Below are 27,503 nucleotides of genomic sequence, written 5' to 3'. Positions count from 1 at the left end.
GATTTTCCAGCTAGACAATCACCTCGGCTTGCAAATACTAATAGTTTTTCTCCTGTTTTCCAATTTAAAGAAAAAACTTTTTTATAGGGTCATAACTCCACTATTCCCACATTTTATTTCCTTTTCTTGTCTATTTGCATTGACCACAGGCTTTCTGAGCCCGTTGAATACTAATGGCGGTGGCCGGCCTCCTGATTTTGCTCCCGACTTTGATGGGAATGTCTCTGCTCTCTATTAAGCAGAAGACAGGGGTATGCTCTGAGAGAGGTTTTGTTTACCGTGAAGGAGGCACCTGGAGGAAATGTTTTTCAAGAGCTTACTGGAGTAGTTTGCGCGCCTGCGAGGGGCTCCTGACCCCCTCCCCGCGCCGCCTGCGTTCCTGCCCCGGGGGCTGAAGTTTCTCCCGCGTTGCCGCTTGAACAGCATCCAGCTGCCTCGCCTTTAAAATGCCGGCGCGGCCGCGGCTCCGCTCAGAACCCCCTCTCGGCAGCTGGCCGGGGCTCTCCTGTCGCCGGGGCGCTGACTCAGCCGCAGCCGGGCCTGGGCAGCGCCCCCCGCGCCCTGCGCCCCCGGCTCCGGGAAGCGCCGCAGCGAGGGATACGCGCCCGCAGCAGGCTCCGAGCCCCCCCGGCCAGGGCCCCCCGGGCGCACGGGACGGGTCCTGCCAGTTAAGGGCTGCGGGAGCTCCCCGTGACCTGCTCCGCGGTGCCCGCCGGGCTGGGGCGCAGCTTCCTGGGCGCTGCGAGGGCGCCGCGCGGGTCCCGAGCCGCAGACGGAGCTTGTGCGGCACTGAGCGCCGGGGCTCGCCTCTGTGAGCTGCACGTCTAGACGCGCGCCGGCAGGTAACAGCCTGGGGTTGCCTTGGTGGGAGCTGCACCGCGCTCCGGGTTGCAGCAGCACCACTTAGGCTGCGGGGCCCCTGACTCAGAAACCTGGGAGGGAGGTGTGCTGGGCTGCAGACAAGAACGGCAGCTATACTGAGCCATTACCTCCGCACTTGGGGGTCCCCGGCACCTCTACGTGGAGTGGTTCAAGGAGTGTGAATTGAAACTGAATCAAAGTTAGAAATTCCTTCTTGCCAAGTTCAGTGCTTGAAATTCTTCTCTTCTTGTGGTTGAGAGAAATATAGAAGAGATTTTTCTCAGTGTAGCTGACGAAGGTCACAGTTGATGCAACTTCTGGGACAAGTTCTGTTGGTGGCAGCGTTTCCAAAGAAGTGTCAAGTCTGGGTTGGACTTTGCCCTGGTATGCAAAAAACCTAATCCAATCTTTTAATATTTTTCCTCACCCCAGTGTAGACGTGGGGAATGGCTCTGGGAATGTATTATGTAGCTGAATTTGATAGTAGAGCCTGTTCCCACAAGGAAAATTCTGGAAAGAAAAGACTGTCAAGAAAGACCAGGTGCTGCATCTGCTGACTAGATGCACGATTAAGGGTCACAATAGCCTGTAAGGATGTGGCTTTGTGCCCAGAAAACAAATGCCTGGCACTGCCTCCAGGCTGCCCTCCCTGGGAGAGAGTCCATGTTAACCCACATCAACTTGCAGGTTTTCCTCACTGTTGTGGGTTTTCCTGAGCTTCCCACTTCCAACCAGATCATGGGATCTGGCTTGACACTATGCTGCAGTCTTCCTCCTACACGGTAAAATGTCTAAGTGCTTTAGGGGTTCTGTTATTAGAGGCTGCTGTACGTCCCTGTCCTTCTACAAGCTGACTCTTGAGATGAACTGTAATAACTTTGTAAACCTTCAAAGAGAGTTTAGAACTTCTAAGAGGCCCCTGTAGCAAGTGGAAGCATCCACACAAATGAACATTCTTCATTGTTCCTATAGCTTTGACTTGAATTCCTTTAGCATTGTCCTGCCCTAGACGCTGGCTCAGGATGGCTTTTATCCCTCATTTAAGGTCTAGTCAAGCAGCTCAGGAGCCTCCCTGCCCTTTCCTCAGGGCCCACATCACCACTTGGCCATCAAGGTCTAACCACTCAGATGCCAGTGACAGGCACAGCCAGAGAAATACAAAGAAATAGCATTTTCCCACTCAGGCTTTCCCACTGAGATCTACTAATGACAGGAGAGAAGGTGACCCTGGGGTCGGTCTAAATGACTGGCCTCAAGGCAAACATTTCATACTCAGTGTATAGCTCATATTCTGTATTCATAAGAAATTTTATTCTTCTCCACAATTCACCTCTGTTTTCTTGTAAAGCAAGGCAGCCCCATGCTGCACCACTCTGGGAAGAAGCGCCTTTTACCCTGGGTTCCAACCCTAGCACTCACAGTGATGTACCTGCCTGGGGTTGGGAGGCATGGCCCTGGGCCGCTTGTTTCCTTCCTCTAAAGACCCTCTTCTGAAAGAGATCTGAGTCTGAGTATTTTTGGCCCAGTAGAATCCTGTGGACTCCAAAGCGGCATTCCATCCCTGTCCTCAGGATGGCCCTAAGGGAAGGAACCCTGGGTCCCCCTTGGTGAGTAAAACAACGGAAAAGGCAACAGGAAAAGGCAACAAATCGTACTACCACTTCTGCATTCCAGGCTCGTGGCAGACATGGGTGATTGAAATGCAAAGCTGTTTCCATGGCCATAAATGTGGACACGGGTTGTCATGTACCAGGAGGCCATGACAAGTTGACAGTGGTTGGCAGGGTGTGAAGACATCTGTGTATCATCCAGGGGTTGGCATTTATAGCCACCAAGTGACCCTTCTGGCTACACTGGCTTCTTCCTGGATCAGGCAGATCTCCTTGTGTTCTAGGAGGCCGCAGTGAGCACTCTTCATGTGATCCACAAGGGACTTGGGGCCTGATGAGTGTTGAGTGTGGGAAATGCAAAGTTGCTAGACCAGTGACCCTTATATCAAGAAGTTTACAACCGAGGGCGGGACAAGATGGCAGACTGGTGAGCTGTATGTTTTAGTTACTCCTCCAGGAAAGTAGGTAGAAAGCCAGGAACTGCATGGACTGGACACCACAGAGCAATCTGACTTTGGGCATACTTCATACAACACTCATGAAAACGTCGAACTGCTGAGATCAGCGAAATCTGTAAGTTTTTGCGGCCAGGGGACCCGCGCCCCTCCCTGCCAGGCTCAGTCCCGGGGGAGGAGGGGCTGTCAGCTCCGGGAAGGAGAAGGGAGAACTGCAGTGGCAGCCCTTATCGGAAACTCATTCTACTGATCCAAACTCCAACCATAGATAGACTGAGACCAGACACCAGAGAATCTGAGAGCAGCCAGCCCAGCAGAGAGGAGACAGGCATAGAAAAAAAAAAACAACACGAAAAACTCCAAAATAAAAGCAGAGGATTTTTGGAGTTCTGGTGAACACAGAAAGGGGAAGGGCGGAGCTCAGGCCTTGAGGCGCATATGCAAATCCCGAAGAAAAGCTGATCTCTCTGCCCTGTGGACCTTTCCTTAATGGCCCTGGTTGCTTTGTCTATTAGCATTTCAATAACCCATTAGATCTCTGAGGAGGGCCCTTTTTTTTTTTTTTTTTTCTTTTTTTCTTTCTTTTTTTTTTAATCCTTTTTTCTTTTTCTAAAACAATTACTCTAAGAAGCCCAATACAGAAAGCTTCAAAGACTTGTAACTTGGGCACCTCAAGTCAAGAGCAGAACTAAGAGAGCTCTGAGACAAAAGGCAATAATCCAGTGGCTGAGAAAATTCACTAAACACCACAACTTCCCAAGAAAAGGGGGGTGTCCACTCACAGCCACCATCCTGGTGGACAGGAAACACTCCTGCCCATCGCCAGCCCCATAGCCCACAGCTGCCCCAGACAACCCAGTGTGACGGAAGTGCTTCAAATAACAGGCACACACCACAAAACTGGGCGTGGACATTAGCCTTCCCTGCAACCTCAGCTGATTGTCCCAGAGTTGGGAAGGTGGAGCAGTGTGAATTAACAAAGCCCCATTCAGCCATCATTTGAGCAGACTGGGAGCCTCCCTACACAGCCCAGCAGCCCAGAACTGCCCTGGGGGGACGGCACTCACCTGTGACATAGCACAGTCATCCCTCAACAGAGGACCCGGGGTGCACAGCCTGGAAGAGGGGCCCACTTACAAGTCTCAGGAGCCATACGCCAATACCAAGGACTTGTGGGGCAGTGGCAGAGACAAACTGTGGCAGGACTGAACTGAAGGATTAGACTATTGCAGCAGCTTTAAAACTCTAGGATCACCAGGGAGACTTGATTGTTAGGGCCACCCCCCCTCCCCGACTGCCCAGAAACACGCCCCATATACAGGGCAGGCAACACCAACTACACACGCAAGCTTGGTACACCAATTGGGCCCCACAAGACTCACTCCCCCACTCACCAAAAAGGCTAAGCAGGGGAGAACTGGCTTGTGGAGAACAGGTGGCTCGTGGACGCCACCTGCTGGTTAGTTAGAGAAAGTGTACTCCACGAAGCTGTAGATCTGATAAATTAGAGATAAGGACTTCAATAGGTCTACAAACCCTAAAAGAACCCTATCAAGTTCAGCAAATGCCACGAGGCCAAAAACAACAGAAAATTATAAAGCATATGAAAAAACCAGACGATATGGATAACCCAAGCCCAAGCACCCAAATCAAAAGACCAGAAGAGACACAGCACGTAGAGCAGCTACTCAAAGAACTAAAGATGAACAATGAGACCATAGTACGGGATATGAAGGAAATCAAGAAGACTCTAGAAGAGCATAAAGAAGACATTGCAAGACTAAATAAAAAAAATGGATGATCTTATGGAAATTAAAGAAACTGTTGACCAAATTAAAAAGATTCTGGACACTCATAGTACAAGACTAGAGGAAGTTGAACAACGAATCAGTGACCTGGAAGATGACAGAATGGAAAATGAAAGCATAAAAGAAAGAATGGGGAAAAAAATTGAAAAAATAGAAATGGACCTCAGGGATATGATAGATAAGAAGTTTACAACCAAGTCAGTGAACAGAAAGATGCACCATCCTGGTGCAGTGTAATTCCTATGGGAAAAGGAGATGGAAGGTGTGCCGGTTTGAGTGTATTGTGTCCCCCAAATGCCATTACCTTTGTAGTCTTGTGTGGGGCAGAAGTTTTGGTGTTGGTTAGATTTGCTTGGAGTGTGCCCCACCCAGCTGTGGGAGATAATTTTGATGAGATGTTCCCATGGAGGCGTGGCCCCACCCATTCGGGGTGGGCCTTGATTGGTGGAGCTATATAAATGAGCTGACTCAAAGAGAGAAAAGAGAGTGCAGCTGGGAGTGATGTTTTGAAGAGAAGCAAGCTTGCTAGAAAGGAACGTCCTGGGAGAAAGCCGTTTTGAGGCCGGAGCTTTGGAGCAGATGCCAGCTGCCTTCCTAGCTAATAGAGGTTTTCCAGAAGCCATTGGCCATCCTCCGGTGAGGGTACCCAATTGCTGATGTGTTACCTTGGATGCTTTGTGGCCTTAAGACTGTAATTGTGTAGTGAAATAAACCCCCATTTTATAAAAGCCTATCCATCTCTGGTGTTTTGCATTCTGCAGCATTAGCAAACTAGGACAGAAGGTATGTGGGGGCAAGTAGGAGAGTGTGGGTGAGGAATACCACCTGGTGAGCTATCAACAGGGCAGCACAGGGGAGCTGGGATCTGAGCAGGTTTCAAGGAAGATGAGGACTCTCCTAGCAGAGTAAGCTAGACAGGTGAACTATCACATGCAAAATATGGAGACACCAGAGGCTCATGTGTTCAGAAAACAGTGAGAGTTGGATATGGGTGGATGAAGGGAACTGGGAGGGTATATTGAGAGAAATGAGCCTGGAGACTGAGCCTAGATCATGAAGGGCTGTCTGGGCCTTTTGGGCCAGGAAAGCAAGTCAGTAGCACATGTGCTGTCACACTTCCCTCCCTTGCTCAGAGCAGACATTGCTAATCAATCACGACACTCTTTACCATGGACCAGAATGAGGTCTCAGATGCACTCTAATCAATTTACTTGAATTGACACAGGATATGGCACCTAGTTGGGTACAGTAGACAATAGGAAGAGAAGTTTTAAGCCAGGAGAATAATGTGATGACAAAATCCCTGAAAGTGCTTCCCCATTTACTCTTCTTGGCTAACCCCCTCACTCCTGCTCCCTGCCCCTTCTCTAAGCTTTAGAGCATCTGTAAACACAAACCCTGTGCAGCCAAACATGAACCAAGACTCCTCAAGACAGAATTGCAAAGTATATGTTATGGGGTGTCCAGGTTATTCTGATGTAATGTTGCTGCCGTGCTCACTTCTGGCTGCCTGAATGGACATAGCAAATTCTCAAATAATCTCCTGGGAGGATCATTTTAAAATGCAGATTCAGGGGCCCAACCCTGAATCCTTGACTCAGAATTCTGGGTCAGAGTTGGGAATGTACATTTTTAATAAGCACCGAGAGAGATTAGTAGGCACTCAAAACTTTAGAGTCTAAAAGTTGAGAATCATTGATGCAATTTGGGAGGAAATCAGCAGTTTCCACATGTGCCTGAGTAAATCTGCAAGTCGCCCAAAATTCACAACTAGTTCTGTCTGGACAGGAAAATGAACACCCTCTTCTTCTAGAACTAGAGAGAAATGCATTAACTCCCACAACAAGCTTCACATTTCATAATTTCCTGCTTTCCACAAAGGTCATGACACAACTGGCTGTCATCACCGCCTGTTTCCATGCTGACTCGGCCTCAGTTTTCACTGTACCAGCACTGGAAGATTACAGAAGGACAATCAGCAAAGCCTTTATCTGGGAAGAAACCACAGTATTTTCAGGTCTGATGGGATTGTGTTTTCTAATCATTATTCCTCTATAAGGAAAGTTCAGATTGGCCCCAGTTTGAATCTACACACTAGGAAGTTTCTTTATTCATTTTTAAAATCCGATTGTAGGGGTATTAGGATGAGCGCTTCTAGTATAGTGGATGGAAAAGCGACCCCTTGTCCTGTGGGGCAGGAGGATGGCTTGCAAGCTCGGATGCTAAAGAGCATTTCCTCAATGGGTTCCTGGATTAACTTTCACTTCCTAATAGAATAAGCTCCTGGAATTCAAGAAAAACTGTCATACCAAGTGGACACAAGCTTAAGGAACAGGCACCTCAGACTCTCAATTCCAGCAGTAACTCATTAAAATATCAAAATGTCCAGGTTTCAACAAAAGATTATAAAACATACAAAGAAATAAGAAGTAATGGCCCAGGCAAAGGAGAAGAGTAAAGCATTAGAAGCCATCAATGAGGAGGAGCAGACCTGGGACAGAGCAGAAAAAGACTTAAAATAAATGGCCCTAAATATGCACAAAGAACTAAAAGAAAACAAGACAAAGATCTAAAGGAAATCAAGAGAACAAAAGCTGAACACAAAGAGAGACTATCAACAGAGAGATGGAAATTAGAAAAAGGAACCAAAATTCCAGGGGGTTCAACAACAGACTGGAGCTGGCAGAATCAATCAGTGAAGTTGATCACAAGACAACCGAAATCATAGTCTGAGGAGAAAGAAGAATGAAGAAAATGAACAGAGCCTGAGGAACCTGTGGGACACTGTCAAGCATACCAACATATAAACTGTGGGAGTCCCAGAAGGAAAAGAAAGGGCAGAGAGAATATTTAAAGGTATAAAGGCTGAAAACTTCCTAAATTTAATAAAAGACATGGAGTACACATCCAGGACGCTCAACAAACTCCAGTAGGATAAACCCACACAGACCCCACACCATAATATATTATAATCAGACTATCAGTTACCAAAGATAAACAGAGAATTCTGAAAGCTTCAAGAAGGAAGTAACATGTAAAAGGGAGCCCCAATCAGATTAAGTGCCAATTTCTCATCAGAAGCCATGGAAGCATGAAGGCAGAGGGAGGACATAAAGTACTGAAAACAAAAAAATTTGCCAACCAAGAATTCTGTACCTGGCAAAACTTTCTTTCAAAAAATAAGGAAGAGATTATGACATTCCCAGAGAGACAAAAACTGAGGGAGTTCACTACCACAAGACCAGCCCTACAAGAGACGCTAAAGAGAGTTCTGCAGGTTAAAAGGAAAGGACAGTAGACAACAGATCAAAGCCACATGAAGAAATAAAGCTCTCCAGTAAGAGTAACAACAGAGGTAAATATAAATGCAAATATTATTGTATTTTTGCTTTGTAACTCCACTACTTATACTCTACAAGATCTAAACGGTAAATGCATAAAATGTAATTAATAAATCATTGGTGTTGGACTCACAGTGTATAAACATGTAATTGGTGACAAGAACTACATAAAAGTCAGGGGATAGAGGGTCTAGGAAAATGTTTGTATATACTATTGAAGTCAAATTGGTATCAAAGAAAATAAGATTTTTACAGACTTAGAATGTTAAATTTAAGCCCAATGGTAACTACAAAGAAAGTATTAGAGAATATGCAATCTCAGAGTAAAAAAAGTGGAGCACAGGTTGTCAGGGTGGGAGTTAGGGGGAATGGGGAATTAATGCATAATGGGTGTAGGGAACCTGTTTGGGGAGATGGGAGGAGATGGGAAAGTTTTAGTAATGAAAGATGGTGAGGGTACCACAACATTGTGAATGTGATTAATCCTGCTGAATGGTATGGGTAGGAATGGCTGGGATGGGAAAGTTTCTGTATATATGTTCCCACAGTTTAAAGAAGGAGGAGGAGCAACTAAAGAGACAATGACAATTAAATGCAATAAATGATCCTGGATGGGATCTAATAGGAGAGGAGAAAAGGCACAAAAAGGATATTCAGGGGATATATGAAAAAATTGGGATACAGACTATGTATAAGCTTTATATCAATGTTAAATTTTGTGAACTTGACAGCTGCATTAAAGGTGGTTACATAAGTGAATATCCTTGTTCTCTGGAAATAGACATAGCAGTGTTAAATGTTCAGGGAGCATGATATATGCAACCTATACTCAAGTGTTCAGAAAATGGATTAAGACATTGACAGTCAGCTATATGGATAGATGTAATGATATGGCATATATATGGCAAAATGTTAAAGTTAGTAGATCTGGGTATCTGGGGGAAAGTGGTATGTTGGAGTTCTCTGTATGGAATTTGTATTATTTTTGTAACAGTCCTGTAATTTGTTAGTATTTCGAAATAAAAATTTTTTAAATAAAAAAAAAACTGATTGTATTTTTTTTCATCTTTATGTAAAGTGAACTTTGGAATTACAATTTTCTTCTTTGGAGGACAGATTTTAATAGCTTAGTAGCCAAATCCTGTGGATTCAGAGCAATAGGTGTGTTTACCACCTATTAAAAAAATTTTTTTTCTGGCAAAATATTTTTCTGATATAGAACTTATGGATGTACTCTGTAAAAGTTTTGCAAAATACAAAAGGAGATAATAACCACCTACGATTCTGTCACACAACTATGTTGAATGATAAAAGTCATAACAGGTATCTTTGCCTAGTTTCAAATTGTATTAAAACAAACAGAATATTTTGCTATTTATCCCTCATCATACATGACTAATACATTGACCCTGCCGACCATCATGGTAATTGCACCCACCTTGCTTCTGACAGGTAAGTGCTCTCACCTGACCTCTGTTAACCTGGGATCCTATTATTCCCATTGCTTCTAGACAGTCCATTTCCTACAGTGAACTCCACCCTATGGAGGACAGACATTCTGAAGTTCTCAATGATGCTGAGGCTGCTGAGGCTCCCCTCCCCTGTGCATTCCTTATTGTTTTGGTAAAAGGAGTGTCCTTCGTGACCTACAAAGATGGTCTTATATAGAAAACCCATTCCAGCATCAATTCCTGGGACTTTCATCCCTTCTCCCGCCATCTGCCACTGCATTTCTGGCATCTCGACTCATATAATGTAAGCCAGTGGCTTTCCCGCATTTCTAAGTAGCATATTAGACCTGTTTCCAGAGCCCTTGCCATAGTAATAACTCCTGTGTTATGGGATAGTTTACTCATATAGTATTTTTTTAAAATTTATTTTGAAATAAATTCAAAGTTATAAGAACAGTTGCAAAAACAATACAAACCCCATACACAGAACTCCAGCATTCCCTGACCCCCGCCGATACCCCGATCCACTAACTTTAACATGTTGTCACACCACTATTTCTTTCCCTCCTTCTCTTCCTATCTATCATCTATCATCTATTGCTCTGTCTTCTGAACATATGAGAGCTAGCTGCACACATCCTTGAACAAACACTATAATTCACATACACACTTCCCATGAACAAGAACATTCTTTTATGCAATCCCATTAAGCGCAGCTAAGAAGTACAAGAGATTCAACAATGATACAAAGCTTACATTCTATTTCCTTTTCCTTATGTCTCAACTGTGTCCCTTTGAGCCTCCTGTCCTCCATCCTCCAATCCCATCCAGGGTCATCCTTGGCATTCAATTGTCATCTATTTAGACTGTCTTTTTTTTTTCCCCCTCAATTGTGGAAACATGTATACAGCCTAAATCTTCCCATTCCACCCCCTCCCTAGCCTTCCATTAGTGGGATTAATCACATTTAGAATGTTGTAATGCTATCACCTTCCCACCATCCATTACTAGAAATTTCCCTTCATCTCAAACAGCAACCCTACACTCATTTCTTAACCCCCCATTGCCCCTTCCCCCATTTCTCTTACCCAGACTCTACTTTTCACCTCTATGGTCATATTCTCTGATAATTTCTTTGTGTTTACTGTGGGGCTTAAAATTAAACTTTTAAATCCATAACAATCTTGTTTTTCTTTGATACCAACTTAATTTCAACAGGACACATAAACTATGTACCTATACTCCATTCCCCCACCTTTACATAGTTCTTGTCAAAAATTACAGATTTTACATTGAGTTCAAAACCATTGATTTGTCATTAGAGTTTGTGTATTTTATATCATGTAGGAAGTAAATAGTGGAGTTACAATTCAAAAATTATTGACTTGTATTTGTATTCCATTGTGGTCAGAGATTGTGTTTTGAATATGTTCAATTGTTTTTTTGTTTGTTTGTTTGTTTTTTTAATTTCTTGAGCTTGTTTTATGTCCCAGCATATGGTCCATTCTGGAGAAAGATCCATGATCACCAGAGAAAAAGAGTGTCCTGGTGATTTGGGATGTAAGGTTCTATATATGTCTGTTAAAATTCTCTATATCTCTTTTTCCTTTCTTTGTTTCTCTGTCGGTAGGGCTCCCTTTAGTATCTGAAGTAGGGCAGGTCTTTTATTGGCAAACTCTCTCAGCATTTGTTTGTCTGTGAAAAATTTAAGCTCTCCCTCAAATTTGAAGGAGAGTTTTGCTGGATAAAGTATTCTTGGTTGGAAATTTTTCTCTCTCAGAGTTTTAAATATGTCATGCCACTGCCATTTTGCCTCCATGGTGGCCGCTGAGTAGTTACAACTTAGTCTTATGTTGTTTCCTTTGTGTGTGATGAATTGCTTTTCTCTTGCTGCTTTCAAACTTGCTCCTTCTCTTCAGTATTTGAGAGTCTGATCAGAATATGTCTTGGAGTGGGTTTATTTGGATTTATTCTATTTGGAGTTCACTGGGCATTTATGCTTTGTGTATTTATATTGTGTAGAAAGTTTGGGGAGTTTTCCCCAACAATTTCTTTGAATACTCTTTCTAGACCTTTACCCATCTCTTCCCCTTCTAGGACACCAATGAGTCTTAAATTTGGACGTTTTATTTTATCTATTGTATCCCTGAGATCCTTTTCGATTTTTTCTCCATTCTTTCTTTTGTTCTTTCATTTTCTGTTCTGTGGACCTCTAGGACACTGAGTCATTGTTCAACTTCCTCTAATCTTGTATTATGAGTATCCAGAGTCTTTTTAATTTGGCCAACAATTTCTTTTATTTCCATAAGATCTTCTATTTTTTTAATCTTGCAATTTCTTCTTTATGCTCTTCTAGGGTCTTCTTGATGTCCCTTTTATCCTGTTCCATGGTCTTCTTCATGTCTTTTATATACTGTGCCATGTTTTCGTTCCTCGATTGTCATTGTTTGATTAATTGTGCCAAGTACTGTGTGTCTCTTCTGATATTTTGAATTGGGTTTTTGGGATCGGGTTCTCCATATCACCTGTTTTTATCATATGCATTAAGATTTTCTGTTGTTTTTGGCCTCTTGGCATTTGCTTTGCTTGATGGGGTTCTTTCAAGTTGTAAAAAAAAAATGCCAACCTAATTTTTCAGAAATACAAGTTGGTGGCGTACACTTTCTCCAACTAACCAGCAGATGGCGTCTGCAAGTCACCTGTACCCCTCAAGTCAGTTCTCCCCAACTCTGTCTCTGTGGTGTGTGGAGAAATGATTTTTGTGGCGTTCAGTTGGTGAACTCAGTTTGGGTTTGTTGTTGGAGCTGTCCGCCCTGAACGTGGTGTGTGTGTCTGGGTGGTCAGGGAGGCAGGGCTGCTTTAATATTCAAACCTCCCAGGTGTTCCTGGAGATTCAAGGCTGTTGCAAGAGTCTAAGCCTTCATTTCAGTTTTGCTCCAGATTTTCTCTGTCACTGACCCACAAACCACCGGCATTCACGTAGCGTCCCTGGGTTTTCTGAGCAGGCCCCCCTTCTCAGCTGTGCTCTTCCAGGACCTCTGCTGAGGGAAGGCTGTGCTATGTCGCTAGTGCGTGTCATCCCTCAAGGGAAGCCCCGGGCCACCGGGCTGTGCAGGGGCACTCTCTGCCTGATGCAAAGATTAGCCTATAATTCTTTCTTTTTTTTTTTTTTTTTTTTTTTGGCTTTTATAAAAGGGGTTTTATTTGGTTACACAGTTACAGTCTTAAGGCCATAAAGTGTCCAAGGTAACACATCAGCAATCGGGTACCTTCACTGGAGGATGGCCAATGGTGTCCAGAAAACCTCTGTTAGCTGGGAAGGCACGTGTCTGGGGTCTGCTCCAAAGTTCTGGTTTCAAAATGGCTTTCTCCCAGGACTTTCCTCTCTAGGCTGCAATTCCTCAAAAATGTCACTCTTAGTAGCACTTGGGGTATTTGTCCTCTCTTAGCTTCTCTGGAGCGAGTCTGCTTTTAACAGCTGTCTTCAAACTTTCTCTCATCTGCAGCTCCTGTGCTTTCTTCAAAGTGTCTCTCTCGGCTGTAGCAGCTTGCTCCTTCTGTCTGATCTTATACAATGCTCCAGTAATTTTTTTTTTTAATCTTCATTTTATTGAGATATATTTACATACCACGCAGTCATACAAAACAAATCGTACTTTCGATTGTTTACAGTACCATTACATAATTGTACATTCATCACCTAAATCAATCCCTGACACCTTCATTAGCACACACACAAAAATAACAAGAATAATAATTAGAGTGAAAAAGAGCAATTGAAGTAAAAAAGAACACTGGGTACCTTTGTCTGTTTGTTTCCTTCCCCTATTTTTCTACTCATCCATCCATAAACTAGACAAAGGGGAGTGTGGTCCTTATGGCTTTCCCAATCCCATTGTCATCCCTCATAAGCTACATTTTTATACAACTGTCTTCGAGATTCATGGGTTCTGGGTTGTAGTTTGATAGTTTCAGGTATCCACCACCAGCTATCCCAATTCTTTAGAACCTAAAAAGGGTTGTCTAAAGTGTGCGTAAGAGTGCCCACCAGAGTGACCTCTCGGCTCCTTTTGGAATCTCTCTGCCACTGAAGCTTATTTCATGTCCTTTCACATCCCCCTTTTGGTCAAGAAGATGTTCTCCGTCCCACGATGCCGGGTCTACATTCCTCCCCGGGAGTCATATTCCACGTTGCAGGGAGATTCACTCCCCTGGGTGTCTGATCCCACGTAGGGGGGAGGGCAGTGATTTCACCTGCCAAGTTGGCTTAGCCAGAGAGACAGGGCCACATCTGAGCAACAAAGAGGCATTCGGGAGGAGGCTCTTAGGTACAACCATAGGGAGGCCTAGCCTCTCCTTTGCAGCAACCGTCTTCCCAAGGGTAAAACTTATGGTAGAGGGCTCAACCCATCAAACCACCAGTCCCCTATGTCTGTGGTCATGTTAGCAACCATGGAGGTAGGGTATAGCCTGTAATTCTTGACTGGTGTAAGTTCTGAATGAAAGGCAGGTAGTAGAGCTGGGCCCCACCCCTTTCCTCTTAGAGAAGATAGAGGCCCTAGGGGGAGGTTATTAGCATTTCAATGGTCTCTCTCTGCCTGTGCCACACCCTTGGCTGGGTCACAGAACTGGGAACTGAAAATGGCCGAGGCTTTCACCACTGAGTTGAAAAAGGAACAGAGCTAGTCTGAGGTGACCCTCTGGCTTTCCAAGGTTAGTCGTCACCCAAAGCCTCTGTCTACTTGTTGGAGATTCATACTTCATAGTGAGCAGTTCACACTCGCTAATTAAAACCCCAGTTGGAGCTCAGCTGAGCTATATTCCCTTGCTGGGAGAAAGCTTCTCTCTGGCACCACAAGGCTTCATAGCTTGGGATGAGGGGAAGGGGTCTCCTGATTTGGATCCGCAGTTCTTACTTACAGATTTTATGCTGTGATCTCAGACAATCCTCCCAATTCGGGTTGGTGTATGATGAGTGGACGGTCACGTCTGTCCCCCTGCGGTTATTCCGGATTACTTACTAGTTGTTTCTGGTTTTTTTTAGTTATTCCAGGGGGACTACTTAGCTATGCCACCATCTTAGATCCATCCCTCATATAGTTTTAAAGGTGAATACACAAATCAGAAATTTTTCATAACAGGTATAAATACTAAAAGAGATAAAATTTTCTTTTTTAATGATAATATAATTTCATACCTAGAAAATTAAAATAAAAATTTGACAGAGGGATACAAGACCCATATACCAAAATCAGTGGGCTCTCTCTAACCTAGAAACAAGCAACCAAAAATGGAAATCGGAGTATGGAGAATAGAACAGTTCTCTTCCCACTACTACTTGATTGTACCAAACAATGTCAAAAACTACAAACTACTTAGGAAAATGTTTTGACAGGAATACCAAGGGAGGAAAAATATGAAGAAAATGAATCTAGTAACGTAGATAAAGCAGTACATGATTAAATTTTTTAAATGCCATGTTCCTGAATGGGAGGAATTGTCAAATAAATGTCGTCCCCCAAAACTACATTTTACTAAATGTAGTAAAATTTCATTAGAATATCACAACCGTTGTTTTGTGAATTCTATACTATACAGTACTCTTAAGATCCAAATACTAGAATAAATACCAAATGATAAAGAAAAAATCATGTAAAAGTATAGTAAGCCATGGCTCAGCTTATCACACAGCAGATCACATTGATATGTTATCAGCATACGAACTGACACATAGACCAATGGAACAAAATAGAATACCCACAGTGAGATCCTAATAACCAAGTATACAAAGGTGGTGTTACAACTCAGAATAATTGTGATTTATTTAATAAATGGTGCTTACTCAACTGGATCATCTTTCAGGAGAAAAAAATACCATCATACCATACAGAATTAGAGACTTAAGAGAAGAAATAAACAACAATTATATTGTATTATAGGATGTCACAGGTAAGAGAGATTTTCTTAACCTAGATAGGAACCCCAGAAACTATAAGGAAAAAGATAAAAGTAATTGACCATAAAACATTTAAACTATTTAGGAGGGGGAAACAGCATTTAAATGTGATAAACAAGCAATATATTTCAAAAATTATTTGAAATGTCCATGAATGTACATGGCAAAAGACTAATAACTATATTTTGTACAAAATAGGCAAACAGAAATTGGGCACTTGAAAAGTGAGCAATGAATTCAAACAGACCATTCAGAGCAAATCCAAATGCACAAAAACATAGTCAAAGTTGTTCAAAAACAACTTTGTTGAGAAAATATCATTCAAATCACCAGTAAAACTGGCAAAATTTAAAAATCAGTAACAGCTATTGCTGACTGGGCTGTGGGGAAAAGAATATCCTGAAATATGGTTGGAAACATTATTTCAGCCATATGGGGAAAGCTCTAAAATTTTTGAAATATTCTTTGAACTGGAAATTTCACTCCCAGGAATCTACCCCACAGAAATAAATGCTGTAGTATTCAAAAGGATGTTTACAGCTATATTGTTCATAAAGACAAAACAGGAAAAGTAAAAGGGTTGCCCATTGATGATGGAAAGATAATTTATGGTATAGCCACCTCTTGCAGTGACATTAGGCAGTCATTAGAATGAAATGAAGCTATAGCAGTTGGGTAAGAGAAATCTCCATGAGGTGTTACTGAAGGAGAAAAGCAAGATGCAGAGAAATATGCATAAAATGAGCCAATTTGGGTAAAACAATAACAAATACCTGAATATACTTGATGCATGTAAATATATGTATGTGTGTGCATTAATGAGTCGATGAGTATACTTTAATGCCTGTGTATGATGTTTAAGCAATGATAATAACATAAACTATTTACCAGATTGTTGGTATGAATTACTTTGGATTCACTTGTATGGGTGAAGGGGATGAAGAAGTAGAGCATGCAGAAAAGACTGTAAACAGAATGGATGATAATTTTTTCATTTCTGTAGATTTATCTGAGTGTACATAATGTGTACTGTAATTGTTCCCATTTAACTTATTTATTTAAATATGAGCTAACAAGTAGGAGAACCAAAAGGTAGGCGTCAGTGCCATATCTACTGACTTACAGGGAACCATGATTGTCAGGTGCAGACAGGCAAGCAATGGGGGAAGAGTGTGACCCATTTTCATAAAAGCAAGCAAATAGATATACACGTGCATCTGTGACAGGTTACATGTGTGGGATCAAAATGAAATGTAGGGAAGGATGCACACGGGTCTTCAAATTGGACACGGGGAGAAGTTTGATTATAACTTCTTTATATAAACCTGTATTGTCACATGCATTATAATAAGAATGTAAGACATTTGTTAGTTGAAAAAAAAATTGCAGATATATCTTTAAAACTTTTTTGTTTGATTTTTTTTTTTTTAAATAGGGAAAACATACTCTTTAACATCAGATTCAAAGAGTTTAGTCACTGGATGAAGAAGACACCCACAGATGTACAAAAGTCACACCCAGCGGATTTCTTACTTCCTCTCTAGAGCGAGTGACCTCTTCTGGTCTCTGTAGATGGCGATGAGCAGAAAGTATTCATGCGGCTCCTTCCCAAGCATCTGAAGGCTGGACCTGATGCTCAATTCACTAGGTAGCACAAGCACCACCAGATTATCTCTGATGTGCTGCTACCTTGTTTCTCCCCAAATTGCTCTACTTGAAAACTCATCCTGGTGCATTCTAGGCCTTTTTTCAGGACTGACCATAAAGGAAGTTAACTGGGAAGATGCAGCGTTTAAGGAAAAAGATGATTTGGGCCCACTTTCTTGGGACCATCAGGGCAGCCCAGCCAGCCTCTGCCCAGTGTTCTGGGTAAGTCAGACCCTTCCCATGCCAGTACCTCGGAGCATCACAAAACAGGCTTTACTTCATCATCAGGATTGTGCAGAATGACCCCTCCTCAAAGCCCTCACTTCAGACCCCGTCCCTCACAGGAGTGTCCTGCCACCGTTGCTCTAGAAATGCACACAGGGCAGCCTGGGGGTGGATGTGCCAGTCGTGGAGGCCCTGCCCACCTCCCCGTGTCACTTAGGGTCACACACCCCTGGCACCTCCCGGCCACCCAGGCCTGGGACTTGACGCTGCGGCTGTAACTTGGGCTTTTCCACCCACCATCCAATCTGGGCCTCAATCTGCCCCGTCCCATCCTCCTCTCTGATGATCTGGGTCGTTTCTGTTCTCCCCAGGGTTAGGAGGTATCCCCTTCCCTTTTATTCCTTCAGTCCCAGGTCAGCCTTCTTCTTCCTGTTTTCTGATCTCAGGAGAGGTCAGGTGATAACCACAGAAAAAAGAAAGACCAAGGAAGTGCTATTGATAAAGCTCACAACCAGAGGGCAACACGTGTATAAGGAAAAGTTCTCTTATATCCTAGGAGATCCTTGACAGGAGTCATCAGTAATTACAAGAACTACTGATATCTAGAAATGATAATGACATTGGGAGTTTTCCACACCAGCTGCCACCTCCACTCACAAAAAGGTGACAGTACATAATAACTCTCCCTGTGAGGCCTGCAAATCTGGGGCCCGGAGACTTGGATGTGGTGAGCACTTTATGTCATGAGGCCCTCCTGCTTCTCTCTGCCTGCAGGTAGCTGGGAGGGGACCGGGCAGTCTGTCCTTGGTTGTAGGGCTTTGTGCCCATTGCCCACATAGGGGAGGGTCTCCCCACAGCCTGGCATCTGCTCTGCTTCCACCTACCACAGAGAAGTCAGTTACATCCCACATATTCACACTTTTCATGGAGCTGCCCTCCCTGAAGTCCTTTCCCAGCCTCCAATAAACCATCAAAATCCCATTTCTCTTTCCCAACTTGCAGGGTGGCTCATCTTCAGGGTTCTGGAAACCTCACACCTGGACGGGGCCTCTCCTTTCTTCCCCTGGGCTGGGGGAGCCCTGACCTGACTTGCTGTCTGCTGCCAGCTGTTCTGAGGCTGCTTCAGTCCAGTTCCTCCCAGGGCCGGGCCCGCCATGCGGGAGGGTTGGGGGTGGGGGTAAGGTGACTGGAGTGGAAGCTCTAAGAGGGGAGTTGAACTAAAGTGGCCTAACAGGAGGCCTTTACAGAGAGGCCCACATTTCCCAGCACAGACACCCTGCTCTCTCCTAGTCAGCACCTTAAGGAGGGTCTTTAAGTGCTTCCCCCTCTGCCTTGAGGACCCTCTGCTCCCACCTTCTGCCTCCAGGCCTCCTGTCCCCGCAGCTGTGCCAGCTCCTGTCTCAGCCTGTCCGGCTCCTGTTTCTGTTCTTCCATCTTCTGCTGGAGGCAGCGACAGGTTTCTTTCTTGTCATCCACTTCCCCCTTCTTAGCCACCTCCAGGCCCTGCTGCAGCAGGTGGCACCGTCCATCCGGAGGGTGCGATGCGGAGGGGAGATGCTGCCTCTCCAGCAGCTCTTGTGCAAGGCGCGGCAGCTGACACTCTCCTCCAGCCCCAGGATGGCCCCCTTGGAGGGGAACACGTGCGGTGACCATGCATTGCAGTGACCAGCCACCCCCAGGTCACCGCGCAGGGCCCCTTCTTATTCTCCAGCACCTGGTCCGGGGCTCAGGGATGTGGTCCTGGGCTCCTGCAAGGGCTTAAGGGGCTGACCAGGGTCCGGTTGTCCGCATGAGCTCCCTGGGCCCCGGGTAGGTCGTCTGCTATGAGCCCAGCACCGTGGTCTCAGGGATCCCTGGCAGCCTTGCCTTCCCTACCTTCCAACAACTCTGGGACACCCCAATGACTGCTTCTTCCCACATACTGCCCCCCAACCCTTTGGGGACTCTGCTTTGGGTGAGGTTTCCTGTGCAAAATGGCACTGTGGTGGTAATACCTTCCAGCAAACGTTCATACTCTTTGAAAGCACTGTAAGACAACTTGGGATTTTTATATTTGTAATTGGGGTATCTTCAAGTTATTTTTTGCTTGTTTATTTCAATATTTATCCATTGAATGCCAAACTAATTTACTCCTTTGAAACATGGAAATGACTTCATTTCCCTGAACCTTCATAATTGGATGTGACTTCTCTGAAAGACATTTTCTACGACAGTCAATTTAAAGTGTAAACAGTCAAGCAGGAGAAATGCTCACCCCTTTTAACCTCTTCAAACTCTGTGTAGGGGACAGCTTTTTATAAAAGGAATTATAACTAAAAGGAAAGAATAATTTGTGTATTTTATTAAGGCTTTTTACATACCCTCCATAACCAAGCACCAGTAGAAAGTTAAAATTGACTTTCTCTGAAAAGAAGCTCCTCTGGACATGTTCTTATTAGTTGAACTCCTTCAGGGTGAAGGTAGAAAACACACATCCATATCTAAAAGCCTTGATGCCCCACACATCAGCTGAGTATATCTGGGTGGCTGTACCTGTCAGCTTAAGGGTCTGTGTGAGTTTCTGAATAGGAGAGAAGAACTGCAGTGTTGACGATGAAGAAAGAGAATTGTGTGTGTGGAGGGGGATGAGAGGAGTGAAAACTCCAGGGACAAAACCAAGGTGGAGAGGAGGAACCTCTCAGGAAAGGACAACATCAGGGAACTCTGCGGTCTGCCTGGGATATGGGTGCCCCTCATGCCTCCCAGTCCTGGAACCTCCTGATAAACTTTAATTCCTCAAACTTCATTAGACGATATAATAAAAATAAAGTACAAGTCTCCCTAACTATCCTTTCCCCCACACCACTCAGCTCTAGTAGCTCATTTTCTTCCTCTCTATCCACATGAAGCAGGAAGATTCCAAGCCTGAACAATCAACTGATTTGTCTATGCCCATTCCGGAAAGCTCCTCAGACTCACTGTAGAATTCTTTGGTTCATTCATTCACTCTTTGAGTCCTTTATTTAATATTCATTTGCTGACTGTCTACCAAATGACAGGAAGTACTTTTTTCAGTAAAGCCTCAGTGAACTTCATCCCTCACTCCAAATCTTTCATCTCTCCCTGTGGCCCTCATTTCCAGATAAAATCAGACCCCTCACTGCCCAGCTCCCATCAATCAATCACAATTTTCTTTCCTCCCTTACCTTAAAGTCTCAGAGAAAGCCTTCCTCTTCCCAAATCAGTGCTTCATCCAGTCAGGGTGAAGGTGAGCCCAAAAGGGTTTCTGGCAGAATTTTTATCCCAACTCTCAGATACAGGTGATGCCCCAGCCCCTCGCGAGTGGGGGACGGATTTAGTCACGTGTTTCCATCCATCAGTAGCCACAGACGCTGTCCTACAGGGAGACTCGGACCCACACCTCCCAGAAGAGGGCCTGGGATCCGAGTGAGCACAGGGCTCCGGGGTCCCTGTGTGACATCATTGCTGACGTAGCTCAGTTCCGTGGGCACAGTTTAAACCTAAACACAGCAACAAGAAAAACATGGTAAAGCTGTTGAAATGGGGGTTAGGATTGGGTGGGGGGGGGTAGATTATATGATAATCCTATAATAAAATGAGTTGCAACTTTTCCCCACCATTAAAGAGAGTGCCATCCCTTAGAGGGGAGAGATGTTCATTCAGGGAATGAGAACAGCCTGTGAGGGGGTGCTGGTCTCTCCTAAACCTCCCATCTGACTCAGGTTGGAGCCCGTCTCTCCAGCCCTAGTCACCCAGTGTCTGCTTGAAAAGTCTGCAGGCTGTTTTCTCTGCCAGAAAACTATCCTCTCTCCCTGCTGTCCTCTGGCTCCCCCTAATGGTGAACTATGGTAGTGACGAGAGCTGACTCCAGCCAAACTCCTGTGCTGAGTCCCAGCTCCACCTCTTGTTGGCAGTGTGACTTTGGACAGTCAGTTAACCCCTCCATGCCTCACTTTCCCCATCTGTAAAACAGAGAGGACTGTAACTGAAAGGAGGAAATAGGTTAGTACCATGTCAAACACTTTGAAACAGAGACCAATAAGTGTGTGTGAATGCTCCCTGTTATACTACAGGAAATAGATTGGCGAAGGTGCTTTATGTATTCAGAGTGCTTGAATATCCCCCATCCTTGCACCCCTCATGGCTCATGGGAGATGCTCATTTACAAATCTGCCTCCTCCAAGAGTACTCCAAGCAACTTGGGAGGAAGCCTGGGTCTGCCTCATCTTCGTAGTCCCAGAAAGGAGGACTATCACAGGCACTCAGTAAAAGTTAAATAAGTGAATGAATAAATGAATGACTCCCAATGAAAGCTCCCATCCTCATAGCACCCAGCGTAGAGCCTGAATGCTCAATCTCTTCCCTGCTGGTGGTAACAGGGGGGCTCCAGGCCATCATCCCTTCACCTTCCCCACCCTGAATCCCAGGACGTATGTGAAGCAACTTCGCCCCTTCTCCAAGTGCTTCCCCTCAGGACCACTGGAAAACAGGATCACGGCCTCTTGAAAATCACTGTGGCTCCAGACCTCCCTGATGTCCTGTCTGGGACGTTTAGGTCTACACTCGGGCAGAAGCCCACTGCCCTTAGCTTGGACTGGACTCCACTTTTGTTCTAGAGGCCATTTAGAAAAGGAATCAGCAAACTGTGGAAACCAGTTGAGACAGGGTTTAAGGAAGTCTGGGGTGGGAGGAAGGAGGAGCCTTACAGCTTAGAGGTACATGAAGCACTCCTGAGAGGAAAACTCCAGAAAGCAGAACAGGAATAAGTGGTTGGAAACACAACAGAACAAAAAAGAACTGTACTTGTTCAGAAATAGTGCAAAAGTATCTAAGGGGCCTTATCCTATCTCTTCAGGTTCTTCTCCCACCATGTGACTCCTCACCTTGAACTGTGGCCTCAGAACACTTTGGGTTTTCTGAGGGCATGGGGCTATTTCCCACAACCTGACATCCACTGAGATTTTCACACTTGGTTTATACATCAAGTTCCAGGTTGAAGCCTTCCCTGACCATCCTCCTCTTAGAATTGCCCAAGCCCTGCTGCCTACTCCATAGCATGGGATCACGCTTGATTGCATTTACTTGTGAACCATTGTAAAACTGGCCATAAATTCTTTCAGTATCTGCATCCACACCTTTCTGATATGACTATAGCTTCTTTCATCAAGAGCAGGTGTCTTCATCCACTCTTCAATTGGGACAGATCCAAATGAATGGCTTTGACCATTGGGACAATAGCAAACCCAAGCAAGCAGAGGATTAAAAGGACCTTGCCCTCTTGATGCTCTTCCAACCTAAGAACCCATGGGTGTGAGTCCAGACCTGCTGGATAATGAAAGGACATGTAGAGAGAGGATCCAGCTATTGCAGCTGAGCTGATATTAGACCAGTTGGCCTCCCTGCCTTCCCCCCCACCCTCCGCCCCACATTGGAAGCTTATTACAGACACATGATTGAGCCCAGCTGAGCCCAGCTGATCCTGGCCCAGACCAGAAGAACCCCAAATTTCCCACCTGCAAAATCATGAATTCAGTAAATGGTTGTTCCAAGTCACTATATTTTGGTGTCATTTGTTACATAGCAATTGATAATTGGTACACTTTTAAACTTGGCTGTTTCTCTTAATAGACTATGAGTGACCTTCTCTTCATTATTTCTCTATCAACACCATTTGGCATAGGGTTTGACATGTAGCCATTATACAGTAAATTTTTTTCACTGAATGGCTAAATGAATGATAGGTAGAAGTAGATGTGAATCTGTGCATAATATGTATGCAAAAATGCATCTTATGATATTTCTTTAAATATATGAAATTCCATCTCAGAGCTCCTTGCTTCACAGATTAGTGGAAAGTTTAGCCTTATTTCTTCTTAGCCTACCCATCCTTGTCCTCCAGAGTTGCACAGTAATACCCTAGGTCTAATGAAGGACCAAGGCATTAGAGAAGAGCCCAAACATACCCATTGTTCCAGCCTGTGTGGTCTTTCCAGAAGCATTGGCTTATGGCTTTCATTCCTGGCTTGAACACAAGCACCACGGAAGACCTGGGAGCATCATGGAAGGATTTGGCTCCCATGTGTCACCATCTCCCTCCAAAGTGATGCCACCTTCCCCAGGGCACTATCAAGAAGCAGGGGCTCCACCCTTTTCCAGTGTCTAGGACTCTCCTCTCCCACTCCCCTCCCCACTCCCATCAGCCTCCAGTTCACTCAGTGTGATCACTCAGTGAGCTGAGACTTCCACATCAGATACTAAGAGCCATGCACTTTTGGTGGCTTCCGCCTTGCAGAGCCCAAGTACCTTCTTGAAATGAGGTTGAACAGGAAGAAAAATGTAGGAAGATTTTATATGGAATTTAATGTTCAATAAATTATCTTGCCATATGTATTCATAAGGTCCTACAGAAAAAAAGTCCCCTCAGACCGCCTACAAGTTGCAAGACAATGAAAACGGAATTTTAAATTCGGTGTCATAATCTACAGGGAAGGACTCAAAGAGCAGATTGAGCACTATGTGAAGCCCTTGGAATAGCTCCCTGTCCATTCCTCGTGGCATCTTCAATAGTGCATACTCCCCATAGAAGTCACTGGAAATATTATTTAGTCTCTCACAACTACACAAAAAGCATCTCTCAGATTCCCATAAGGAGTAATTGCTTTGTGTCCCACTGTCAGCTGTGTAATTATGTTACCAAAGAGGACTGACAGGGCAGCAGATAAAACCAATAAAATGAAACTGAAATTACATTTGTTTTTTCATATTCACTGAGCTTACAAAGTCCCTTTAGAAAAGTGTCAGTGTACTTTTCCTGTTCACAGTGAAAAGAGGACTCTTTGTGAGGGAGAGACAGCTGGAGATGACTCTAAAATGACATATCCCATCCCTTCATCATTTTATATTATATATATCATATGTTGTTGATCATACATCTCCTCCACAAAAACAGAAGGTCCCTGAGGATGGGAAATTGTCTTTTCTGTCTGTTAGTGTTTTTCTGGTGCCTGGAAAAGTGCCTGTCCCCTAGGATATACTGGAAAATATTTCTTGAATGTATGAATGTTTGTGGGTTGTTAACTTTGCAGTGCTCTTTGGATTTATCTACAACAGTTAAAACAGGAAAAAGGAAATAAAGACTATTACAATATAATTTAGGATTAAATAAAATGAGAAAAGAGTTTGTGTAATGAAATGGTTGAAAAAAATAACATGACTCTGCCCTAATGTACCATCCTTGACAGTGCTTTGGAAACAGACATCTCTGCTTCTTCCTTTCACACTGTAGGATGTTCAGGCACTGAGATCCCTTAGTCTGGATGTGTGTTTAAGTAGTCAAAGTAAATCAATCAAAAATTTCAAAGGTGAGTAAATACGGACTACCTAAAAGCATTACATTCTGTATCTTTTCTTACCTCCAGTTTTGAATAGAGGAGTGCCAGGGTGATAGCTTTAGCACTGAAAAATTAGTAGATCTGCAAATTGTTAGAGAAAGGGCTTTCAATGACCTTCTACCATCATCAGTTGACTATCCATGACCTAGGCCAGGATATTTCATAACTCTAGAGGTCACCCTGCACATCAGAGTCTATGCAAATGACCCTCCCTGGGTTATGTGTCAGACAAAGTGATAGCTGTGTATATTCACTCATATTCTCAAACCTACTCTTCAAAGTAAGGGTGATTATTTTCTTGTTGTAGAGATTAGCAGACAGTTACTAAGAGAGGTTACATGGATTGTTCAAAGCCACAAGGCTAGTCATTGCAATCATATATATATGTATATATATATAGATAGATAGATCACACACACACACACACACACACACACACAAACATATATGGTAGTAATTGCACCTCTTTCATTTTTTTTATTTAAAATACATACAAATACAAAAAAAACCCACATTTTTATACGTCAGTATCAAACAGATCCTGGCATAGCACTTAGATGAAAGCAGAGTACACTGATAGGGAAAGGGTAGGATTCTAATGAGCTGGACAAGGAGGAAAAAACATTGTTTTAGACAGGGCTGAGTGTATCAGCATGGGTGCCCTTACCAGAAATGCTGGATTGTATGTACAAGAATGAGCAGCCAAGAATGGTTCTAATTCTAAGTTGGTATTATTAAAACTAGGTTGTTGTAAGTCTAAGATGTTAATTGTAATCCCAATTATAATCCCACTAAGTAAATAAATAAAAAACATACAGAAATGGAAAGAAAAAGGAAATCAAAATGGTACACTACAAAAAGTCAATAAATACCAAAAAAGGGTAGTAAGACATTTAGAAAACAAATAGATAAGTGGCAGAAGTTAGTCCTTCTTTCTTAGTAATTATTTTAAATATAAATGAGTTAAATTCTCCAATTAAAAGGCATAGATGGACAGAATGGATGAAAAAACACTATTTATATGTTCTCCATAAAAGACTCATTTTAGATACAAAAATATAATGAGTTTGAAAGTAAAAGAATGAAAAAATGTTTCATGCAATAGTAATCAAAAGAGAACTGAGGTGCTATATTATTATCAGACAAAGTATATTTTAATCATAGCATTCATTTATGAATAATGAAAATAATACCTTTTATTTCTTGTTCTTGTCTTAATGTTCTGGCTTCATCATCCACTGATAAATGTTTATTAGAAATAGCAATGGAAATCATCCTTTTTATTGCCAATTTTAAGGAAAATGTCTAATTAATCATGAAATATCATGTGAGTTCTGATTTTCCAGGTAAGGGAACTTCTTCTCTATTCCTAATTTGCTGAGAGTTTTATTACACAAGGTTGTTGGATTTTATCAAATGCTTTGTTGACATCTCTTGAGATAAACATTTATCTTTTCTCCCTTGATCTATAAATGTGGTGAATTCAATTATTTAATTTTTAATGTTGACTCAAACTTGCAAGCATTCAATAAGCCACCTTATTACTTTATACTTTGCTGAATTCAGTCTGCCAGTATTTTATTTAAGCTTTTGCATCTAAATTGCTTAGTGTCTTATCCTATACCTTTTTTCTTGTATGACCCATTTCTAATTTGGTGTCAATGTTAAATACAGAAAGAAAGTGATAACTAATTTAGTATTCTATAACTAGACAAACTGTCAAATAATAGAGATATTCTCAGATAGCTAAGGTCTCAAAAATTTTATCTCCTGTTCATATTTTCTCAGCATGTTGGAGGATGTGCTCCAATAAACCAATGGAGTAAACAAAGAAAAATGAAGTCATGGGATGCTGGAAACAGTGGATCCAGGAAAAGTGGAATGGATGAAATTCTCAGGGTGAAGGTGGAGGGAGAGCCCTTGATGACAGCTGTGTGACAGATGTGGGTAGAGCAGGTTGGTGGCTCTGAGAAATGAGGGAGTAAGAGATGGCTTTGAGTAAACTGAGAAGTTTATACGGCCACAGAAGAGTTAGGGGTTGAGCTAGTGATAAATACATAGAAAACTAAGCAGATAAAAAATAAAACCAAGACAGTTAAGTTCAGGGAAAACAAAAAAATGATATGAAGGAAAGGAAAAGTAATCAGAGTATACTACATGGGTAAACTCTGAATGGTATTTACAGAGTCATAATAATGGGATTGCTTTTCTAAATAAACTTAGAAATACAGCTATAATGGTAGGTCAGGAGACGGGAAGAGTGTGAATGGCTCCGTGATGGGTGTAGGGGTAGAAGTGAATTGAAAACATATGTCTACATAAAAATGTGTGCCCAAGTTTTCATACCAGCATTATTCCAAATAGTCAAGAGTGGAAACAACTCAAATATCCATTATGATAAGTCAAAAATTTCTCCCCCAAAAGATTTCCACGTCAAACCCCCAGAACCTGGAAATGTTTCCTTATATGGAAAATGGATCTTTGTAGATGTGATTAATTCAAGGATTTTGAGATGAGATAATCCTGGATTACATGGGCAGATCCTAAATCAAATGGAAAGTGTCTTTATCAGAGCAACAAAGAGGGAAATTTGAGACAAACAGAAGAAGAGAAGACATAAAGACAGAGAGGAAATGATATTAAGACAGAGAAGAGGGAAATGGAGCCGCAAACCATGTAATGCCTATAGCCACCAAAAACTGTAAGAGGCAAGGAAACAGATGCTTTCTTAGAGCCTCCAGACATAGTGTGCCCCTGC

At 43.2% G+C, this 27,503-nt stretch overlaps 1 long non-coding RNA gene across 1 annotated transcript in view; it reads right to left on the bottom strand.

The window, feature by feature from the left end:
• The window catches only part of LOC119533289, a 72,794-nt gene that overhangs the window by 16,522 nt on the left and 28,769 nt on the right, over positions 1-27,503 (bottom strand). Inside the window, exon 2 of the long non-coding RNA XR_005216619.1 lies at positions 20,540-20,854. This is a non-coding gene — a long non-coding RNA (uncharacterized LOC119533289). The remainder of the gene's footprint in view (positions 1-20,539; positions 20,855-27,503) is intronic.

This window comes from Choloepus didactylus, chromosome 4 (assembly GCF_015220235.1).
Source record: "Choloepus didactylus isolate mChoDid1 chromosome 4, mChoDid1.pri, whole genome shotgun sequence".
NCBI lineage: Eukaryota > Metazoa > Chordata > Mammalia > Pilosa > Megalonychidae > Choloepus > Choloepus didactylus.
Note: the sequence above shows the minus strand (reverse complement) of the source record. Positions and strands in the feature narration are given on the sequence as shown.